The sequence below is a fragment of the Lycium ferocissimum genome, chromosome 7 (genome assembly GCF_029784015.1).
Source record: "Lycium ferocissimum isolate CSIRO_LF1 chromosome 7, AGI_CSIRO_Lferr_CH_V1, whole genome shotgun sequence".
NCBI lineage: Eukaryota > Viridiplantae > Streptophyta > Magnoliopsida > Solanales > Solanaceae > Lycium > Lycium ferocissimum.
Window position 1 is genome coordinate 16,650,117 of NC_081348.1, and position 6,762 is coordinate 16,656,878.

General features: G+C 33.9%; 1 long non-coding RNA gene across 1 annotated transcript; it reads right to left on the reverse strand.

Annotated features, from left to right (window-relative positions):
* Positions 1-891: 891 nt before the first annotated feature.
* On the reverse strand, positions 892-5,825 carry LOC132062564 (uncharacterized). Its single transcript, XR_009416207.1, has 2 exons — positions 5,747-5,825; positions 892-1,100 (listed from the first exon to the last, which is right to left on the reverse strand). It is a non-coding gene; the product is annotated as an uncharacterized LOC132062564 (long non-coding RNA).
* Between the last annotated feature and the right edge of the window lie 937 nt (positions 5,826-6,762).

The following is a 6,762-nucleotide window of genomic DNA, read 5'->3' on the forward strand; positions in this document are numbered from 1 at the left end:
TTTTAAAATTAAATAAATAAACTTAATTTATATATGTATTTTTGTCTTATCACACGCGCACTGGGCCTGTGTGTCCCGTGTCAATGAGTATAATATTTTTAAAAAAAATTACATAAATACTAGTACTAAAATTGCATTTGAATAGCAAAATAAAAATTAAATAAAAAAGTGTAAATATGTGATATTTACTAATTAAATAAAAGAAGAAACCTTTTATTGAGGAAGTCTTGATGCCCTATTGGGATAAAATAATACAGAGAGTAATTAATACTCATAATCAAGCTACGGGATAAAATAATCCCCGCATTTTATCTCCCAATTATTATCCTTATTTTGCTTACCAAACGGCCCCCGACAATACCTAATGTAATTTTCACATTCCCTAGAGAAGTTGAGCGTGTAATCACTACTAGAAAAATGGCCTACTGCAACGGTTCAACTACCGTTGCAATAGATAGGAAAACCGTTGTAATAGATCTATCGCAACGGTTTCCGGGTAATCATAAAAAAGTCACGCGTTGCAATAGGTCTACCGCGACGGTTTTTAGCAACGGCTACAAAACCGTTGCAATAGACAATATATAGCAACAGTTTTCTAAACTGTTGCAATAGCAAAACCTGTTGCGACGGTTGTTTAGAGTAATGGGACAGTTTGGGAACCGCTGCATTATCATCTTATGCAACGGTTGTTGTGTCATTTGCAACAAACTTTCGATACTGTAGCAACAGCTATGAGGGGCTATTGCAACGGTTATTAAGAGCTACTGCAACACTTTTTAGGAGTTATTGAAACGATTTGGTTGTCTATTACAATAATTATTCACCTAAATGATAAAATAGAATACAATAAAATTTATATAGATCCAAAGAAAATGTTCATCAACAAAGTCATAATCCAAATCATCCGATTAGTATTATTCACATGTAAAAGTAAAATATACAATATTGTTTGACAATTCAAGAGTTAACATAGTGTAAGTTTACAAAAGTTTCCAAAGTAAAAGTTTCACAGAACATCTAAAAGGTCCAAAAACAATGAATCAATATTCTAAAGTAAAGGTCTTCATTGCTTTCATCAACTTCCTGTTCATTTGCCTTGCCTACAAAACCATCAAAAAAGTAATCTTTTATCAGATGTAGATACACTAATTATTTTCCCATTAATTAAAAATAAAAGACATCAAAGTTGAACGCTAATACAAAATAGTAATGTCTGGGATATGCATTGCTCCTGTGTAACAAAATAATTTAAATACTCAACCAAATAATGTTTCTTCTGGGCAGTAAAAGAATTCATGGAAGAATTCTTAAGTTCTCTTCTTTTAACTATTACTAGTAATCATAGACAAAGGTTAAACCACCAAAGCATAAGCCACAACATAGTCCCTGCAACTTATCCTGTCCATATACCATTTTCAGCTGAAAAGGTACTAGCAAAAAGCTATATTCAATGAAATCTACTGCAGGTCTAATCCCTTTAATGTAATGCATCAGGTGTAGGAAAAAAGAAAGAAATATAATTCAAGATAACTATCTCATGTACTCACCCTTAAACACCTTTCTTTACAACTTAGTTGTAGTAAAAAGGTATCCAATATTCAAGAACCATGATAAAAAGATATCCCCAACAAGCATTATTTGGAATTGTTCTGTGAAGAACACTATGATATTATAAAGAGAAGGCTAATTACCTTGCTAACTGGAAAAATTCAACATAGTCCCAAAAAATTAGAAATAAATATAAAATAGTGCGATAAAACTGATAATAGTAAATGATAAGTAACTTCATCAAAATGAAATGAAAGACCATCATTTTACCCGCTACAATATGTAAAACCTAACTTTAATGTAAAATTTGCTAATGCTTTGAATTTAGGCACACACATCTTAAATATAGAGTGCGGGGAACAACTCTTGAAATGCTTCTTAGTTATTACTTCCACAAGAAGAGTGATTTCCCCAGCTTATTTTTATCCACTTTTTAAATGAGAGCAGAGAGTAAACGAAAATCTGCAGAGCAAGAATATAAATTACCTTCCAGGACTTCCAAATCACATGTTAAGAAAACACCCCACAAATCACATGTTAAGAAAAGACTCCATGCATGCATCTACTACAAGAGCATATTATTAAATTCTCTAGCTAGCTCTGCCTATGTAAATAGAGGTTTGTGAGTGCCAACTATACTCTTTTTTGTCCCAATTGATATATGCCCTATATATATTCAAGTCATATACACTTTTTTTTTTCTTAGTCTTCCAAGAATAGCATGAAGTAATAACCACTCATATGGAGATGTTCGCCTTTCGGGGTCGCAAAAGTTAATTAGGCACTGATCTTAATGTAAATAGAATAGTAAAAGTAAAACACAAGTAGACAAAGAAATGATGTAGAAGAGGGAGTAACGAAGTTTTGTTTGAACAAACAAAAGAGTACGGGGGTAGAAGCAAATGGCTGTTTAACAGCCTTTCTTTTATTTTCCTGCAAGGTGAATCCCGAGAGGAGATGCTCATAGAGGTGTGGAAGGGCTTCACGTCGAACAATCGCATGAACTTACCAAGACATGTCATGTCCAATGCACTCAAAATGAAAACACCAAATAGAACTCATCCGATAAACAACATTCAACACAATAATCATATAGTAAATTTAAAATGGATTCCTTCGTATTACAATTCCAAGAATACAGATAAATCGAGTTAGAGTGAGAGGGATAGAGAGATAAACAACAAAGGAACAAAAAGAAGGCCATAAAAGAACTCATCATGGTGATGATGCATTAGAGTTATACATAAACTTGTATATACAATGAGGATGTAACAGCAAGTGCTCACTATATATGTGTATTCCTATCTTATCTTCATATACAGGAAAAATATGAAAATAAAAAGGAGAGAAAGAGAAGCAACAGAAAAAAGTACAGCTTTCGCAACAACCTTCTTTTACAAATTTAGTCGTAGAGTCGTCTATTGTCACAATTCGACTTTTAAGTGATTTTTAGCTTGAAAGTGCAGCAGTTTAAGATTTTACTTCTTGTCTTAAAAATGAACATTCAGATTGAACTTTTTATTGTTTCACAGATTTTGAATTCTTCAACCTTGGTCAACAAAGAAAGCTTTTTCAAACACATCCATAGTAAAAACGGAGAATGCCTCAACATAGCAAATAACAAACTTTTAGTTGAATCTTGGAATCTAAACAACCATTGGTCAAAGTTGAAATTATAAGAAATGCACAAAATAAAGTTTCAAGTATGCACTGAACATCTTAGCAATGCTCTTCTTTTTACTACCCACCCTAGTCTTGGCAAACCGATGAGCCCATCACCGCCCCATTCCATTAAACCCCGCAATTTATCCGTCTCTGCTTCTCGCTCTAAGCTTTTTCGTTATTAAATCCAGGAGGCATCGCAAAGGATGACCTCCCACCTTACTACCACTATCATTCTTGTTTACTTTCCTCCTATCACCGATTGCGGAACTCCCTCCTCCTGCAACGCCAATTTTCTCCGGACAACAAGAATACTCATGAGTGACAAAATAGGGATACCGAATGAAACAAAAATCGAAACAATTTCACCATATATAGTTTATGTCCTTGCTCAGAGCAAAATAAATACTAATCCAAGTTAGGGGCAGACAAATAATTCCAACATCGGATTATCTTATTTTTTTTAAATCTAAAAAAAAAAAAGAAAAAAAAAAGCCCAGATTCTCTTCATAAATCCCCAATCAAAAAATGGCCCAAAGCATATCTTCTAATTTCTACTTAATTTCAGTTTGACTAATTGATATTCTAAGACTGAATAAATAGCACAACGAACCACTTCCTAAACTCTAATAATTCAAACAAAATTCTTTCATGACGATCATAAGAGAGGGGGAAAGCATTTTTCAATGCTCAAAATGAGGAGCGAGCGTACTTCGTACGTAAATTAATACAATCGACACATATTTTCTTGTAGATTATTGTGGGAAAATGCTTACAGGCTTAAACTGATAAAATCAGCCTATCACCATCATCGTTGCTCTCTTTTCAGAACCCTACTTCTTCCCACAAAATCCATGTCCGGCTTCTGTATAAGAAAAATTTGTGCCTCCTTTTCTATTATTTTTACTCGTAATTCAATATACAAATCAGCAGAGAAAGAGCATGAAAAAGCCGAACAGAGAAGTACTGGAGTGGAAGATGTAGAAAGGGAGTGATACGTGTCTATTTAGGCGAAGGATAAAAGACACGTAAACTTAATAGTGAAAGTCAAATATACCCTCAACTTGAAATTGATTGACACCTAAGCTGACACGTTGAAACCAGCGTTTATATATATAAAATAAATATTACAAAAATGTATATGTTTCTAAATATTAGCTTTATATGTTTAATGAAAATATAGGGAATAAAAAAATACCTTTCAGAAAGTTTACAAACAAAAGAGAAGGGAAAATCACTATCTTCATTGTTATCCGGTTCCATCGCCTTTTAACTTCACCAATACTGGAAGATCAGAAGCTTATTTTCTCTTTTTGAATTAACTGTATACACACAGCTGTGTAAAATATTAACTATCAAACACTTCAAGGTCATCACCAATCATATAACTTAATTACACTACCATACCTAGAGGAAAACATGAGAATTGAGAGGTGTAAGGCTAAGCAATGCGTACCTTTTCATAGCTTTACCAGAATTTTGATCGAAGGATACATGCTTGCCAGAAAATCTAAAATGCTACCTCATAGCCAGCTTGCAACTAAAGCTAGAGCTTGGGTACCGACGAAAGTTGTGGAAGATTTAGGAAAAGCCTACATGGTCATGTTTTTTTATACATGGTTATATATGGAGTTGTAAAATATTATGGACACATTGCTTAAGTTCTAGTCAAAAGATGAAATTGCCCTCCATTTAGTATTTGTTGATCCCAAGCACACATGTCGATCCGAACTTATACCATTCTTCTACAATAGTTAAAATGTTGAAAATTATAATGTAAAAGCAATTAAAAATTTATCAAGAATTGAAGAAATTTGGGAGAAAAAACAGATCAATTTGTCATGTGAAGAATTGATAGAAACAAAGGGAAGTAGTGTGAATAAATGTAGTAGAAACAAGACATTGAGTTTGATAATTGTTTCAGCTTTGGGAAAAGGCTCTAGCTCTAAAAGCATGTACTCTATCTCACTTGGGTAATAACTCTGCTTTTAGTGCTTCAACTTTTGATAGTTCTTTGTTGATTTCTTATCTCCATAGTCGCTACTTTCTTTAATTTTAACCAACAAGATAAAAGCTTGCCAAACCATAATAGTTTAGTTCACCTTTATCTAAAGTAAACAATTTAGCTACGAGCATAACCCCAAAAATAAGTATCAAATAAGATGATCCAAGCATATCATCAAACAACTTTGGTGCGTAGCCCACCTCAAACCATTCCGGCAACTTAACAATGAAAAAGACTAATTAGGTGAAAGAAAGCACTATTTATGCAAAACCTAAAAATGGAATCTTAAAACAAGAAGATTGGAACCGAGCAGTTGTGCAAAAACGTGGAGAAGACCATGTAAGAACAAAAATCGTAACTTATCACAAGAACCTAAACTTTGTCTAGATCTACATGGAGCTTGATTAAAGCAGAGTTCGTCTAGAATCTAGATCTATAAAAACCCTAGTTGCTCACAAATGTAAACAAGCAAAAAAAAAATCTTAAGAAACAATGAAATCAAACGAGTACGGAGATAATAGAAAAAGTGACCTGAAAATTGACAATGAAATCAAACGAGGGATGAACTGTTCGAGCTTGGCAATGAGCTTGCAGTGGTACAAATTTATCAAGCAGGTGTTCTACCAAATAAAAGCTCCTCGAATGGACATCCTCGAATCAATTACACCATAGATTATTTAATGAAACCTAAAATTCGCTCTTAATAAGAAAATGATGGACAAGTCGAAGCGCTATGGAGAGATAAAGAGAAGTGAGATGGGGAAGAGATAAAATGACCAAGATAGGGGGATAGGGTTGAAGCGGATAGTAATAAGCAAAATGAAAAGGAAAAAAAAGAAATAGAGAGAGAAGTCAACCGTTGCAAGAGAAGTGTATTGCAACAGCTATGCAACCGTAACAACATAACCGTTGTAATTGGCATCTTATTGAAACAGCTTTCATAATCGTCGTTAAGTTGCTCGTTGCAATAGACATCTATTGCAACGATTGAAATCATGGCATAATCGTGGTAATAAATAGTCTATTGCAACGGTTCAACAACCGTTACAAAACTTGCTATAGTACCTATTTCTAGTAGTGAATTGCACGTCCTTGATTACATTACATTTTTCAACACCCACCCCCCCCCCCAACACACACACAAAAAAAAGAGTATCCTATTTTGGCAGTTCAAGATTTTATGTACTCTCTCTAAGCGGAGCAAGAACTCCAATTATCTTGTGCAGTGGAGGTACATTCCCATGATTCCTAACATATTCTCTTTTCTACTTTTTTATTTTGATCCCTCTATAGATTTTAAAGCTTGCATGCATGCTTCTTTGATTTTTCAGAGCAGACCATCTTCTTCTTTGCATGTTTCAAACCATAAAGATCACTCTACCATGAAACAACCCTAGATTGAAATCACTGGAATTGAAGAAATCAACAATGGAGAATCTTGGCAATGCGCTCGAAAACCCTACGTTGATATGATTCTCCCAAGCAGTAGTGTCAATCCCCCTATAATTTGGTAACTCCCATTTTTTTCCTTCTCTTTGTTAATATTT